A 17,631-nucleotide genomic window follows, 5' to 3' on the forward strand; every position below is an offset into this window, starting at 1 on the left:
GTTAATCAGTCTTCCTTTTCCTAAGGCAATTGTTCCAATTTTAGGTTTTTTCTTAAAAAAAATTTTTTTTTTGTTTTTAATCACATGGGTAAACTCTGATTATTGAAGGAGGGAGGTAGAAAGCCCAGATAGAGAAGAGTAAAATTTACCCATATTTTCACTACCTAGGATAATGGAAAAATACTCCTAACATTTTGGTTTATATCCTTTCAGAAACATGTGTATGCACATAAACACTCAAACACACATGCACACGTATAGGCATTTCATTAGTTTTCCTGCATAACACACCATCCCAAAATTTTATGGCTTAAAATAATAGCAATTATTTATTTAGCTTGCTTTTCCATAGGTCAGAAATTTAGGCTGGACTCACTTGAGAGATTTTTCTACTGCTATGAAGTTAGGTGGCTCCATTTCTGGGGACTGTTTAGAGGTGGCTGGTCCATAAGTGTCTCATTCTCCATTAGGCTTGTCCAGCTTCATTCTCATGGTGGCAGTAGCAGGGTTCCCAGGAGAAGCAAGAAGGCAAGTTCCAATGTACAAGCCCTTTTCAAGCCTCTGATTGTGTCCCTGGTGCCAATAGTCTATTGGAAAACCCATTCACTTGGGCAACCCAGCTTCAAGGAATAGAGAAACAGATTCCAATATTTGATAGAAGGACGCACATTGGAAGAATTTGTGGCCAGTTTTGTAGTCACTCATAATTCTACCACCAGGAAATGTGATACTATAAACATTTCGGTTTTTTTTTTTTCAAAAATACTCAAACCTATGCTAAATTAAAATGTGATTTAAGTGCATTCCCATATCTATGCATGTTGCTCTACCTCACTGTTTTAAATAGCTGCAGAGTGTTGCTCTATTTAACTGTACTATGATTTATTTGACATATCTCCAGCAATTCAACTTTAAAACATTTCCAATTTTTCACTATCAGGTTGTCATAAACATCTTTGCACATTCATCTTTCCAGGATTATTTTTATATATATCCCCTCAGCTAGGTTATTATCATCAACTTTCCAAACCCCTCAAAACTGCAGCCTCTGTTCGCAAAACGACATGGAGAAAAAGACAGTGGAAAGGCTAGAAAGAAAGACCAGACTAAAACATTGATTGCTTATGACAATTTGTCGCCAATACTAAGAAAAATTAAATGTGAAAAGTAAAATTAAATATTAAAAGAACCACAAAAATTATCATGAGAACACCATTTGCTTACAAAACTAAATTGTAAATGTATTCTCAACTTATTCACTCTTACTGTACTTAATGTCCTACTTCAAATTTGCAATACAGGATCATTTTTTTACTTCTTCTGATAGCATCATTCCAAGTGGCTAGGATATTTCCTTCAGCAACATCTTGGTCTCTTCTTCGTATTGATAGAACAGAGCTGTTGGATTTTCTGCACATCCTGAATCAGACACCTCCCATTCATCTCTGGTCCATAACCAGGCTCTTCTGCCTTCACTGCCTTTGCCATCTAACTTTGGAGCACAGATGAGATGATTCCACCAAGGTTGGTTTCACTGGCAATGATAATCTGGGTGTCATGGCCCAGCTTTCCTGCCAGCTTTTGGGCCTTCTCCAATTCACGAAATACTTCCTCATAATTTTCTGCCAATTCAAGAATAAGGGGGAAAACTATAGCACTTGATCTGCACCTGTGTGTTGTGGGTACCCGATAAGCAAAACAGTGGAAGAAATTAAATAAACACCTTATTATAGTCAAGTTGAACTAGGTCCAAGAAGATGTCTGATAGCTTTTGTTTGCCGAAAACCAAGCTCTCAGGCTAATAATGGTGACTAGGTGTCAAAGGTATAATAAGAAATAAAGTTCTTTAAAAACAAACTGCAAACACCATAAAATTATATTGTTTTCAACTTCCCTGTTCAGTGGCTTTGTTATGCATGTACATTACAGCAGCCAGTCATGCCCACAAAAGACAAGAGTATTCCAAGCCTGTCATGTGTTTATATATGACGTTCAGAATTAAGGTTACATAAATGAACTTTTTACTCAGTCAGCATAATCAATTAGGTAAATCTGGGAAAGTAGGAAAGTGAAAAGTTTGAAAAATATATTTCATTTCATCAATTTATCTTCATTGTCTAATAGTTGCATTTGCAGAAAAAATTTATTCTTTCATCTTATGTTTTTTTATTTTTATGGCTAATTTTAAGGCTCCAAATTCCTAGTTTGTTTATCTATTTTTGCGTTATTTTTACTAGAGACATATGGCAAGACAGTGCTATCAGGGAGAATTGAATTTGTTCATTTATAAAGGCTTTCTATATGGAAAGATTAAAGTAAAACTAGAACAAAAGACCTAAAATCCATTTTTGAGCTAGGGCTATAAGATTATAGAAATTATCCTCATTTGTTTTGATACAGTGAACAAGTTAGTGGATACAGATAATAAAATATTTACACAATATAGTTATTATTTCTTATGGAAAATGATTGTAAAGACCAGAAAACAACCTTATTCTTTGTGTTCTCATTTACCAGCTTCTCAAAATCTTATGTGGAATCAAATGAAAAGTATCAAAGTCTCCAGCTGGATCCTTAGCATCTATGGTATCTCATTTTCTCCACGGAAGCAAGGAAGGGCTCCCCATTCATGGAGAAATACCAGTTTCATTTTAAGCATGACTACTGATGTCCATGGCAAGTCTGCTGACTGAAAAGAAAGTGTTTATTGATTCAACCTTTCCATAACCCTTTACTAAAGTAAACATGTCTGAGACAACTAAGCAAAACATCAAATTTCACTCAACTACCATGTGGCCTTCTTTACTTAAAAAACTTGGCATGGGCCACTACTCCAGCCAGGGTCCCAGGAGCACAGAGGACCTGCCTTTTAAATGGTACAATAATATCCACCACCACCGATTTTCACTCCCATCACTATGGGCACCCATCTCTACTGCCTTCCCAATATCTTTGGTTAATTAGTGGTGCCTAAAATGTTAGTAATGTCCTCATTATAATACAGGTTAATATGGGGCATTTTCATCTCATTTTAAGTTGATATAAACATCTTTTCTTGGAAGATGAGAGAACAAGTCTGCACAGTTTCAACACTTTTGAAAAATCTTACCTTGTTGATAATTGTGCAGTCTTGCATTTATTATTACTTCCAGATTTGATCCAAAATAAGAATCTTAGGGTGGCAATGCCATAATCCCTAACTGCGCATCATCTTCTTCTATACTGAAACCTGGATTTTACCCAACATGGAGAAATTAATAAAATACCCTCACATTCTGTGATATAACTTTCATAATATATCCATCATCACCGGAGGGAGAAAATGGTTAAAGACATGTGTATACAAGAGATACAATTCTGCATATATTTATATTTATACTTATTTATTCATTCAACAAATATTTATTGGCCATCTACTATGTATGAAGCACCATACTAGGCACTAAAAACAATGATACAGAATACACATTTTCTTTGGGAACTTTTCCAAGGGATATGAAAAAGTATGGATAACATACCCAGGCTAGTGAAATATAAGAAATGTTTTAGTCAATTTTATTGTTTTGCCTAGTACCCCATTCAGGAAGTTTTCTCCCAAAGGTCCAACTCATTGGAAAGTAAATAATGGTATCTTGCCCCCTCATCAACCCATCAGTGTCAAGTTGAGTAATAAATATTGACCATTCAACCCAAGATGGTCTAAGTTAAATATCAAACTGCCAAAAATGGTAGTTAAGAATATATATTCTGAAATATGTCTGCCTAGGTTAGAATTCAGGTTCTTCCTCTCGTTATGTGCATTATGTGACTTAATTATTGAATAATTAAGTTATTCAATTTCTCTATGCCTCAATGTTGTCATCTGTGAGTTTACGTGATAATAGAACTAGTGGTTTATTGTTGGGATTAATGAGAGAATACATTTTAAGTTTAGAAAAAGGGAATGGGCCATACTAAAAAAATAACATTAATTATTGCTATTACAGTTGAGTCCTGTTGGCACAAGAACTGGGAAGATATAAAGGAGCTAAGGTGATATTCTTTCTCCTCCATCTACGAGAATAGAGAAAAGTGATGGAGGGGGTAATGAGAAAAAGAGAGAGAGAGACAGACAGACAGACACATACACACAGACACAGACACACACACACACACACACACACAGAGTTAGAGAGAGTCAGTAATCACAGAGATAGAGATGAAGAGAAGAGTTTCTATCAGTATGTCAATTAGAGTCCAAGAAGGAAACAGATGCCACACTCACATACAGCTAATTTAAGGAGGGCTTAGTTAGCAGGATAAGTGGAAGGAGTAGTAGCTGTAATGAGAAATGCAAGATTCTAATAATTCATCATATGAAACTGCATATGGATCAGGAAAATAGGTCTGTGGTTAAGGGAAGTAATCAACTGACAGGAACCTACAGAAGCGTGCCAAATATTGCACTCTCACTCTCCTCGTCATCACTAATCTGCCAAGCCTCTCCATTGGCTGAATCTAACCAGAACCCAGAAGGCACGAAAGCCATGTGACGGCATTCATATAGATTATGCTCTAGGGGCAGACAGCTGCGAGAAGAGGAGGAAAGAGTAGACCTGGAGGACCAAAGGAAGATATCCTGCACGGAGCCCCAACTGGGCATAGGGAAGGAGCATCTACCATTTGGAAGGCTTCTTCCAGTTCTGGTGCTTCCTGTCTTGGGTTATACGAAATACACTTGCATGTTTCCACATTTCCTCTTTAGCCTAAGATATAATGAGTGCTTTCTCTTATTTGTAACAAAGCTAATTTTGATTTAAGCAGTAAAGTTCTGGCAACTTCAAAATATGAGTAGTAAGTCTCTGGCTGTAAAGTCAGAGGAGGAGGAGGGGCATCCACACTGTCTTATTCAGCCATGGTTCTTTCTGATGAAGCAATGCCAGGAGCACACATACAGCAAATTTTTTTTTATTCAACACAATGGTTAGGCTGTGGTCTCTGTTTAGTTATATAATGTATTTGGAGAGAAACATTTCATGCATTTTGGATCATGTATTTATTATTTTGGAATAAAGAAACATCCAATGCCATTTGTTCCACTTTAATCCCTGAATCCCACCATTGTGGTAAAGACTGCCCCTACTTTTGAAATCTAGGATTAAAATTTACTGTTGCTAATTTCTGGGGGAATATTTGGACTTCCCAGACCCAAGCCACTAGGAAATGGAGACAATTGATCAAAAGGTAAGACGTGGTAAGAGATCAAGTTTAAAACTGGTAGAAGCAGTATTAGAAGTGATTGTTATGGCTCAATAAGGCTGTGAAAATAAATGACGAGTGGCAACAGTGGGATCCATAATTACATAATGAAGGGAATTGGAGTAAAAGAATCACTCCTAGAGATGATGAATACATGGAAAGGAGCAAGTTTCAATTTACTAATGATACAGTTTCTAGTAGAGCATACATTTAAGCTGAGAATGAAAGGAAATCAGATGTGGAATTAAGATGGCAAAATATACTTGTTTAGGCAGGTTTATGCTAAGCTTCAACATTGTATACTTTTAAAAAAATAACTTTTATTTTCTGTTTGTTGGTACATATGCAGGTTTGTTATATAGGTAAACTGTGTGTTTGGGTGTTTGGTGTAAAGATTACACAGGTGATAAGCATGGTACTCTATAGGTAGTTTTTGATCCTCTCTCTTCTCCCACCCTCCACCCACAAGTAGGCCCTGGTGGCTGTTGGTCCCCTCTTTGTGTCCATGTGGTTTTGTTGTTTCATTCCCACTTATAAGGGAGAACATGTGGTATTTGGTTTTCTGTTCCAGAGTTAGTTTGCTTTGGATTATGGCCTCAAGCTCCATTCATGTTGCTGCAAAGAACATGATCTCATTCTTTTTTATGGCTGCATAGTATTCCACGGTGTATATGCCTCACATTTTCTTTATCCAATCTACTACTGATGGGCATTTAGGTTGATTCGGTATCTTTCCTATTGCAAATAATGCTGTGATAAACACACGCATGAATGTCTCTTTATGGTAGAATGATTTATATTCCTCTGGGTATGTACACAGTAATGAGACTGCTGAGTTGAATGGTAATTCTGTTTTAAGTTCTTTGAGGAACTGACACACTGCTTTCCACAATGGCTGAACTAACTTACATTCCTACCAGCAGTGTCAGGCCACAGTGCGATAAAAATAGAAATCAATACTAAGAAAATCACTCGAACCCATGTAATGACATGGAAGTTAAACAACCTGCTCCTGAATGACTATTGGGCAAATAAATTAGGACATAAACCAAGAAATTCTTTGAAATCAATGAAAACAAAGATACAACATATCAGAATCTCTGGGATACACACAAAGCAGTGATAAGAGGGACGTTAATAGCACTAAACGTTCAAATTGAAAAGTTAGAAAGATCTCAAATTAACAATCTAACATTGGAACTAGAGGAACTAGAGAAGCAAGAGCAAACCAACCTCAAAGCTAGCAGAAGACAAGAAATAATCCAAATCAAAGCTAAACTAAATTGAGACATGAAAAACCATACAAAAAAATCAATGAATCCAGGAGTTGATTTTTTGAAAATAAGATAGATAGTTAGCTGGACTAATAAAGCAAAAAAAGAGAAAATATCCAAATAAATTTAATCAGAAATCACAAAGGAGACATTACCACTGACCCCACAGGAAAACAAAACAAAACAAAACAAAAAACCATCGGAGACTATTATGAATACCTCTCTGCACACGAACTTTAAAAACCCAGAAGAAAAAGATAAATTACTGGACATATAGAACCTCCCGAGATTGAACCTGCAAGAAATTGAATCCCTAAAAAGACCAATAATAAGCTTCAAAATTGAATCAGTAATAAAAAACCTGCCAACCAAAAAAAGCCCAGGACCAGACGGATTCACCGCTGAATTCTGCCACATGTATAAAGAAGAGCTGGTACCATTCCCACTGAAACTATTCCAACAAATTGAGAATGGACTCCTCCCTAACTAATTACATGAGGCCAGCATCATCCTGACACAAAAACCTGGCAAAGACACAACAACAACAACAACAAAAAGAAAATTTTTAAATTCAGGCCAATACTCTTGAAGAACACAGATGCAAAAATTCCCAACAAAATACTAGCAAACTTAATCCAGCAGCACATAAAGAAGCTAATCCGCCATGATCAAGTAGGCTTTATCCCTGGAATGCAAGATTGGTTCAATATATACAGATTAATAAATGTGATTCATCACATAAACAAAACTAAAAACAAAAACCACATGATGGTCTCAATAGGTGTAGAAAAGGCTTTCGTATATGTTGTTTAAAGTCAATTTTCTTTGCAAATCTTGTTGCCAGCCTGAAATTTGCATAGTGGGGAAGAGGTTTAAAAGATCCTCCCAATAGCTTTTAGTACACAAGACACTTCTATAGATGTCCAGATACAACATGTGCTAGAAATAGTTTCAGTCAGTTTTCTGAATTTAGAAACTTCTTTCAAGGTTCTAAATCAGGCTTTCATTTAATTGAGAATTGCTAAGGACTTTCTGCCTGGAATGATGGAAATTAAACAACTATGTGACTGCATATCTGTGCATTCATATTAGGGTTTAACTCTCTAAGGAAAAAATCTTAGTTCCCTCACATCCAGATTCTTGGGGGCTTTTCATTGTGCCTACCAAATACTAATAATAATTATAACTGCTGATGCAAAGGTTTCAAGGCAAAAAGACATATCATCATGACCTAGGGCCCCAAATTTTCTATTTTATTTTAGTCACAAAATAAGAGTAGTTAGTGTTGTCTACTTAGATCATTAGTTCTCAAATAAGGGCCTTTTTGCCTCACAAAGGGCATTTGGCCATGTCCGGAAACATCTGTATGGAATAACCCAGCCCAAATAGCCAATAGTGTTGAGAATGAGAAACCCTGCTTTAAATGTACTCTTATAACATGTCCCTGCTTAAACATTCCAATATATACAGTAACACTGCTGGCTTGAGACAGAGATGTGCGTGTTCTATCATTTGCTAAGCCTTCAATGGTTTTCTCTTTTGTTGTTGAAAATGCCTTAAGTATTTGTAATGGGTTTTTTTTTTTATCATATCAGGAGTGTTATTTTTCTCATATTGATATTTCCTTCTGGAGTGAAGTAGTCAGGTGATGCTGAGAAAAAAACTAGTGTCCATGTAAATCACAAAGTTTTCAGAAGGAAAGAGAAAAACTGCCTGGTATTGAATGAATATTATAGAAACACATAGAGGAGAACATGTCTTTTATTTCTAAACATAGATATACTCAAATAAATACAGAATCCTATAGATATCTGGGTTGAAGCAGGTTATATTCTGAGCATCTTAAATGGTGCAGAATGAAGATTGGGATAAATCATCATTTTTGTCTTGTTACAGATTAAAATGGTCTAGAGCATAATCATTAAGCTTTTGTAGTACAAGGGTCACAATCCTAAGAAGAGCAGTTTAGGAGTACTCATTACCCCCAATACCAACAACTAAGCCATAACAACTGTGTCTTCAATGCTCAACTTCTATTTAATTATCTCTAGAAGAACTGGAGGAGACAAGATCACTGGTGTCTAGGAAGTTCATGTGGTTAAAGATGGTGTCATGACCTCCAGCTAGGTCTCTCTCTTTTCTCCACATTTGCTACTACCTAAATACTGCTTTTTGGGTCTCACTTTCCAATTTTGAAGTTATCTGAGCTCATCTCTGACCCCTTTCTGGATTCCCTCTATTCAGTTCATGAGCCCAGAGGAAGTAAGAGCACAACAAACCAGATAAAGTCAAGGTCTAACCAGTGCTAAGCATCACAGAAAGCTGAGTTTATGTATGGCCTCTCACTGCTCTGCTGCTGCTAAGCTTTCCTGTTTCATACAGGTGCACAGAGTTATAAACATATTAATATATTCACAGCACACACACACACGCACACACACACATACATACACCTAGTTTTTCTCATATTGAAGCTTTCTTGGGTGAGCACCATACTTGCTAATTATACTCCATGCCCCATCCTCCACAACAAAAAAATTTCCAAAGAAAACAGTTGAAATTTCACCATGACCAGTGTCTGGATGAAGCTGTCTTGAGAATTGTGGAATAAGCAGCTCCCTCGGTGTGGGGGGAAAGAAAGTGATTATGTCGTATGCAAGGTTTTTAAATTGAGAGAGAATTAACTCAGCTTATAATTAATCACTGTTGACACCTTCTGTAAAGACTTCATGCTCTTTAAAGCCAGAGGAAATTTTTAACTGGCCAAGAAGGAAACTCCACAAATATTGGCCATTATTTGCACTTGCAATCTTCATGTGGGAGATTCTGAAGGATTTTTCCTGTACGGTATGAACAAACCCCACAGAGAATAGCTATCTCATTAAGATAAACAAAGATTGATTAATAACTTATTATCATATTTTACAATTGGGACTTTAGAAACTGTGTAATGGCAGGAGGGCCTGTCTTCACCTTTCTTGTTTTTAGCTTATATGTTGGTTTTTCTTGAAAAATTCAAACCAAGAAAAAAGATTCATGGGAGCAAACCTTCCTTCCAAGGTTTGAGGAAGAAAGATTTTTTTCTTTGTATTTTTCTAGTAAGAATCACTCACTAGTCTACCAACTTAGATTAAATTGTATAGCCTTTGCAGGATATTATTTGCTGCCTTATTTATTGTCTCACTTACTCCCCAAAAAGTTTCTGAAGAAATGAAGGTGATTTCTATATTACCTACTTTTAGATAAAGAAACTTTTAGTCCGAGAGGTGAAGGTGATTCAAGGACATCTGGGTGAAAGAAAGCTGAGCCAGTTCTTCATTTGAGCTGCAGTCAAGAGGACAATCTCTACTGGGTAAAAATACTTTATAAAGATGATGTTTCTTGGTTGGTAGAGTGAAATTTTGCATTTCATTTCCAATAAATAATGCTATTTATTAGAAACTTTTTCAAAACTCTCAAAGTGCTACTAAGCCTCCATTAGAGTATTTTCTCTCTCTCTCTTCCATCGTTATCCACATTCTCACTACCTGTACAAAGTGATTCAGTGAAAACTGGATTCAAAAGGATTAGTCTCTGTATTTCCAAAAGAGTTTCAGCCCATCTCTGGATGAGTTTCTAATAAAATTCAGTGAAATATAATTGTATATGCTAGATAGCTTTTGCTTCCCTCCACTCCCAGTATGCTTTCTCTCTTTGTCCTTGACCCCCTATTCTGTGCCCAGAAAGCCTGACCTGTAAGGATTGTAACAGTGGTCTCCTTGACCTCTGGCTTCCAGTGGGTTCAACAAATGGGAGACCTTGACAAGAGATTTGAAGGAGGAAAGAAAGTGGGGTTTAAATATTTATCCCACCAGCTCCCTCCTTGCTGGTGACTCAGATAGCCACTGATGTTATCTGAAGAATCTCTTTATAAAATGTCTTTCTCTTGGTTACAGAAATGACTTCTAACTATTACATCAACTAGCTCCATGGAACTGCAATTTCTCTTGATGGTTTCTCCAAACTCTGCCCACATGTATATAGTCAGTTTTACTATAAATCATTTCAGATAACCCAGATTGGATGAGATTCATTGAGGGCCCTGGCATAAAAGGACAGGAACACTCAGACTGGGCTCCCATCTTTTTGATAGATTCCAAAAATGTGAGCCCAGGACTCTACACACATCTGCGATGTTGAAAAGATCAGTCTGTTGAGAAGGGCTTTAGTAGTTCAAAGTACAACTGCAGTATTAATTTTATTTCCCAAATGATAAAAAAGCAAGTAAATAAAATGACCCTATTCAATAACTTTTTTTTGGCGGGGTTGGGGATAGTAGGAAGGAAGTGATTCAGAATCAGGCATAAATTAAATTTATATGAATGAGATTTAAATGATGATTTCAACTTAGTAAAATTTGCTCCAGTGAATAGGCTACTTCAGAGAGTAACAAGAAATAATCAGAATAATTAAAGGTCAGCCTGTAGTAATTGAGTAAATTTGCCTATTTTCACTTGGTATGATATTAATTTGAACTAATTATCATGCCAGGACTTTAATATTTTTATTGAAAGGTCATTTTGGACAAAACAAGCTACAGGATTTTATATATATACATATATGCATATAAATATGTATATGGATATATACATACATGTATATATTATATGTGCACATAAATATATATGACATAGGAATTCCACTGTTAACTTACTCAATGGTTTCTACTGTACAACTCACAAATGCAAAGTATATCATTCAAATTCTGATTTTATGCTTCTAGCAAACAAATAAGTAAACAAATGAATTATTTTTTAAAAATAGTCCAATGTTAAATAATATATATTTCATGTAGATTTTCCAATTTATAAATAAAATTTATTTCCAGCTAAATGTAGGACTTATGTTGTTCATTGAGTTCTAATTATTATTTTCTCTTGCAACACGCTGTGGCATTTTGGTGAACTATTTTGGCATCAGTAAATTCCTAAGTATAGTCAATAGACTCCTATTAATATAGTAGGGTATTTTTAGCTCAGGCTTTAGCTTTTTAAAACCACAGTGCTTAAAGTGTCCCCTTACAGAAAAAAAAAATTACTATGTTCAAGTATAACCCCATTCATATATGTCTACCCAAGTGCTTTCGTCTATGAAATGAGTATTTGACTGATAAATACATACATATTTAATTTTGTAACTTTCCCCACAATAAATTATTTGTATAAAACAGAAAAATTTTTATCTATTGTAATTATTTTCTTACCTCATCTGGAGGGTCTGAGAAGCATTGGCAACAGCACAAATGTGACATGAGTATTTAAAGAAAAGGTGAATTGCCCAGGGCTAAAAAACATACTCCATACATCATGTTTTGAACAGTCATACAATAGATTATGATGTGACTGTGAAGTCACAACAGTGGGCTCCCAAATATGATTTGCTTGGTGGACATTACCCTGTGACACTTTCCTTGTATATGTGTGTGTATGCAAGTGTGTGTATGTCGGTGTGTGTATGTGTATGTGTCTGTTGTTTGCCTGTCTCTCTGCAAAGCATTCTACTCAGGCACAGTAATGAGTAGGACAAGTTCTCCTACAAACGAACTCAATACTGTTCATCAATTAACTCTTGCGCTTCCTTCTAATACCACTTGTGAAATCAACCATTTTTCCTCTTCTTCAGATTAGGGAATGGGAACAAATGGAGTCAACACATTCATAAGTTATAGGATGATATTTTGAGGCAAGTGAAATTAAAAACAGCAATTCTTGTTGATGGGTATTCAATTCTGACAAGCACAGATTACACAAGTAATGCAAGAGGCATTAGTCACCAATTGTTGCTAATCTGATTTTCATACTTTAGCTTTTTATAATAAAATTTACAGTTGAGTCCTGTGTATTTTACAAAATTGGAGGCTAATTTTCAGGTCATCTCAATGATCCTAGGCAAATCCAATAAATATGGAGTAAAGATGACTCTTTTCACAATGAATTTCATATACTTCACTCAAATTAGAGCCTCCAAGTCCCTCCCTCAAATATTATATATTTTCACTTTATACTAGATTCTCTCGATGTGTATCATAATAGCAAAGAATTCACTTAGCAAAGAATCCACTTGGAGAAAACACACAGAAAATGAAAGACTAAACAAAATTTTAACAGGTCTGTTCGCCACTTAGTTTCTCTTCTTAGGTGCTTTAATTTGTTGCTTCACTCTGTACATTTCTGGCATTTCTGGGAGGATATTAGTAAGTTACTGTTTCAGAACTCATTTGAATCTTTTTCCCCTCCAGAACTCTCTTACCTCTTTAGTGAACACATTTTTAGGCAATTATAAGAAGCTGATTAACCAATCTCAAGACATTTGGAAGAAAATAAGGTAGATCAGTGGGGAAGATCATTAGAGTTAGGAGTAATTATTCCACCAGTTAATAACAGCTGATATCCTGATGACCCTATCATAAGAGAACTAAAATAAACAGCAGTAATTCATAATGTGTGATGGTTTGGGGACATTTGGGGTAGTAAACAATTCTATGAAGTTCAGTTATGAATTCTTCGCTGGGTTCACGATGGCAGAAAAGAATTTCTGTTCATGAAGGGTGACCTTTGCATACCTCCAAAAATGTAAGCAGCAAGGCTGAGTTGGGAGGATCACTTGAGCCCTGAAGTTAAAGACCATCCTGAGAAAGATGGCAAGACCCTATCTCTACAAAAAAATAAAACAAAATATTAACCAGGCATGATGGTATGTGCTGTGGTCCCGGGTACTCTGCAGGCTGAGATGAAAAGATTGGTTGAGCCCTGGAGTTGAAACTGCAATGACCCATGTTCACACCATTGCACTCTAGACTGGGCAACAGAGCGAGACTTGTCCAAAAAAAAAAAGTAAGTAATAAAGTAGTTAAAACTGAAAGTTGTAGAGTAAGACTTTAAAAATTACCTAGTATAGTTTCTTCATTTTACAAAGCAGAAAACTGAAATTCTGAGAGACCACTAAGTGAATAACATACATTCAATCAATTTTTTTAAAGGGAGACTAATTTATCACCTAAAGCTAACATCAAGCCATATCGAATATATAAAAAATGACACTGCTAAATGATAAACAAGTTTGGTCACTGTTTTAAATGGGATAAATTTTGAAATCTAGAACCAATTATATTTATTATTTACTATAAATCAAAACTTCACCGTTGAAAGATATTGTCAATCTTTCAGATTATAGGAAGTTGTAGAGGACATGCTAATGGGCTTCCCAGATCTTGTTTCAGTGATGAACTGGTTGACTCAGAAGCTGGAATGCTGCTGGCATAGGCTCAGACTCTCAGCAACACCCTGTGTAGCCACATTGGAGCCAAAAGCAAAAGGAAAAATGTCTGCCCCCATATACACTTACCAAAATAGCCTCTCATATTTTAAACTAAGTGAAAAAGATAGACAAAATGAACCCAAATCTTAAGACTGTAAATAGAGTCCTGCATTGCTCAATTTATTTGCACACCACTAACAACTGTCATAAACCTTCCCAGTGGGGACTCAATACCCAGTGGTTTGGAAATGACTATTGCCATTACAGATCCATCACACAAACAAATGTCTGTCTTTATTTAAAATTTGGATATTTTTTCATCTTGGAATTTTTTGCATTAATTTTGATTTTTAAAAATGTTATTAGGCCAGGTGTGGTGGCCCATGCCTGTAATCCCAGCACTTTGGGAGGCCACTTCAGGATCACTTGAGGTCAGGAGTTCAAGACCAGATCAACCAACATGGCGAAACCCCATCTCTACTAAAAATACAAAAATTAGCTGGGCATGGCACACGCCTGTAATCCAGCTGCTTGGGAGGCTGAGGCAGGAGAATCGCTTGAGCCCAGGAGGCAGAGGTTGCAGTGAGCCGAGATCATGCACCACTGCACTCCAGCCTGGGTGACAGAGCAAGACTCTGTCTTAAAAAAAAAAAAAAAATATATATATATATATATATATATATAAATATATGAATATATATAAATATATGAATATATATGAATATATAAATATATGAATATATATGAATATATATATGAATATATATGAATATATGAATATATAAATATATGAATATATATGAATATATGAATATATAAATATATGAATATATATGAATATATAAATATATGACTATATATAAATATATGAATATATACATAAATATATAAATATATAATTATATGACTATATATAAATATATGAATATATATGAATATATAAAAATGTATGAATATTTAAAGGATATATATGTGTATATATATATATATTTTTTAGACTATATATGCTGCACACTAAACCCCACCTTTACGACACTTCCCAGGGAACCCTGCCTGTGACAAATATGTGGTTAAATTAGCTAATATTTATTGAGCATATACTAGGTTCACTGCATGTTGATATTTTTATTTTACTCTCACATCAATCAGTAAGGTAGGCACTATTTCTATTAAAATCAGTTGTATACAAGATAGCACACTTTAAATGAATAAAGTAATAATAAACCCATATGTAACCAGCATGCTGTGTTGTAACACAAGGTAACTGAATTTTCTTTCTTTCCTCACTGGCCTAAATATTACAAAGATACTTAACCCGAAGATGAAGGCATATATATGTGGTCCAGAACACATCTTAAGAAGAACAGAAAAGGATTTTATAAATTTTAGGGTTTCAATTCAAAGTATCCTGAAATCTAAATAAAATTCACCAAAAGAGATAACCTTCAGCTATTTAGAAAGCTTATTATTTTCCTTTCATTCCCTTGTGATCCTGTGGATGAATGAGGTTTTAATATCATTTTATAAATGTGAATGATACTGGTTAAAAATTTAAGTTCCTCATAATCTCAACATTTTTACTTGTTCTGAAATAGAATGCCATTAAAGACTATAATAATACATGGGTGCCACCTATTACTACTGCATATAAAAATATGAATACATATGTTTGTCAAGTATGGTAAAAATATTTTCACCTCATTAGCAGACTTACTTTGTGGGATCCAGTGTGGGACCCCACAAATTCATATGCATTCTTTACAAATCTAAATCACCAATTAGAATGGCAATCATTAAAAAGTCAGGAAACAACAGGTGCTGGAGAGGATGTGGAGAAATAGGAACACTTTTACACTGTTGGTGGGACTGTAAACTAGTTCAACCATTGTGGAAGTCAGTGTGGCGATTCCTCAGGGATCTAGAACTAGAAATACCATTTGACCCAGCCATCCCATTACTGGGTATATACCCAAAGAACTATAAATCATGCTGCTATAAAGACACATGCACATGTCTGTTTATTGCGGCATTATTCACAATAGCAAAGACTTGGAACCAACCCAAATGTCCAACAATGATAGACTGGATTAAGAAAATGTGACACATATACACCATGGAATACTATGCAGCCATAAAAAATGATGAGTTCATGTCCTTTGTAGGGACATGGATGAAATTGGAAATCATCATTCTCAGTAAACTATTGCAAGGACAAAAAACCAAACACCGCATGTTCTCACTCATACGTGGGAATTGAACAATGAGAACACATGGACACAGGAAGGGGAACATCACACTCTGGGGACTGTTGTGGGGTGGAGGGAAGGGGGAGGGATAGCACTGGGAGATATACCTAGTGCTAAATGACGAGTTAATGGGTGCAGCACACTAGCATGGCACAAGTATACATATGTAACTAACCTGCACATTGTGCACATGTACCCTAAAACTTAAACTATAATAATAATAAAATAGAAAAAAAAAGAAATTGCTTTAGCAAAAAAGTTCTCTATTTTAAATGCCTTTGAGTCTGGATCATTTGCTAAATCATATTCCTGAACTCATTGTGGCACATCTTTTAAGTCTGCAGTTATGGCCCCATGTTTCTGAGCATATTGTATTTTGTATTTAGGTCTCTTAGTGTTCTGGTTCATATGAAATGGTGCTATTTATTTATTATAAGATCTCACATTTGTTTTATCCATCACAAGTTAATGTTAGGATGAATTAGGCCCTAGAGATGTAATATCATCTTTAAAAAGCTGCTCTGAAGACAGAAAGCTGAGAATCAAAGCATAAAAAGAACTAAGCTACAAAGTCTGAGTGTCTAAGTTCATATTTCTTGCATGTAACTACGTGAACAGATTAGATCCACAATCACTTCTTTTTTGGTCAAAAAACAGCTCTTAGACTGCAAGGAGAATGTGCAATGCATAGGAATGACTGGATAGAGATGTCTGTCCAATGACTTTGGGCCAAAGGTGGGGTAAAAAATGATGAATGGTTCTGCGAAACTACTATTCTCTCTTTACTTGCTCTTGACTTCACATTTCTCAATATTTTTCAAAACAACAATGATGTTTGAAAGACCATGTCATTTGGTTGATTTTTAACACGTTAATGTCCCCTAAATATACTACCATTTAGCCAAATTATCTGAGGTTGTGAACTTTCTGAAGAAATCAAGAAATCATGCAAAAAAGAGTCTGAAAGAGCTGAAGGTAGCTAGTAATTAAATCCAATCTATACAAGTATTAGAAAACCCCAAGCACAACTACATTTTGTGAACTAAGGTAGTCAGCAATTTGCAACCACCTGGTTTTCCTAAGGGCCTAGCATAGTGTTAAACCAATTTAAACAAGCATTTATTGAGCATTTTTATGTGTCTGGCATGGTATTAAGTACAACAGATTTAAAGGTCATTCATTGGCCCTGCCCTTGAGCACTCAATATTAATTGAAAAGTTTTCTACAAAATGTAGGCATTAAATTATTACTATGGCAAACAAGTTTATAATGTGATAGGTCAAATGCTCGTTTATTAAAGTGTTAGGGATATATATATATATATATATCCATATATATATATATAGATAGATATACACATATATATATGTGTTGCATTTCAGGTTATGGCCATTTAGCCATATTGTTAGAAGCCACACTGGAGTGTGTTCAATAGAAATATATCCTGTGGACGTGCTTGAGGAAAGAAACTCACATTTTCTCTTAAACCTTCAAGATATTTCATCTGGGCCTTAAGGGAAAACCATAAGGTCAAATAATTCTAATTGTTACAAAGCAATATCCAGTAGCAGAGTACC

General features: G+C 35.4%; 2 long non-coding RNA genes across 6 annotated transcripts in view; one reads left to right on the forward strand and one right to left on the reverse strand.

Annotated features, from left to right (window-relative positions):
• The window catches only part of LOC107969314 (uncharacterized), a 44,513-nt gene extending 40,672 nt beyond the window's left edge, over positions 1–3,841 (forward strand). Inside the window, exons 3-4 of one of the 2 annotated variants that reach the window (XR_008540117.1) lie at positions 1,328–1,524; positions 2,518–3,841. This is a non-coding gene — a long non-coding RNA (uncharacterized LOC107969314). The remainder of the gene's footprint in view (positions 1–1,327; positions 1,525–2,517) is intronic. The other variant, XR_001711070.3, reaches the window with a different exon arrangement.
• The window catches only part of LOC107969313 (uncharacterized), a 178,356-nt gene extending 166,482 nt beyond the window's left edge, over positions 1–11,874 (reverse strand). For 3 of the 4 annotated variants that reach the window (XR_008540116.2, XR_002940248.2, XR_010153372.1), the window contains exon 1: positions 11,755–11,852. This is a non-coding gene — a long non-coding RNA (uncharacterized LOC107969313). Of the gene's footprint in view, positions 1–11,754 lie in introns of all 4 variants that reach the window. The other variant, XR_001711069.4, reaches the window with a different exon arrangement.
• Positions 11,875–17,631: the final 5,757 nt, after the last annotated feature.

This window comes from Pan troglodytes, chromosome 19, assembly GCF_028858775.2.
Source record: "Pan troglodytes isolate AG18354 chromosome 19, NHGRI_mPanTro3-v2.0_pri, whole genome shotgun sequence".
Classification (NCBI taxonomy): Eukaryota; Metazoa; Chordata; class Mammalia; order Primates; family Hominidae; genus Pan; species Pan troglodytes.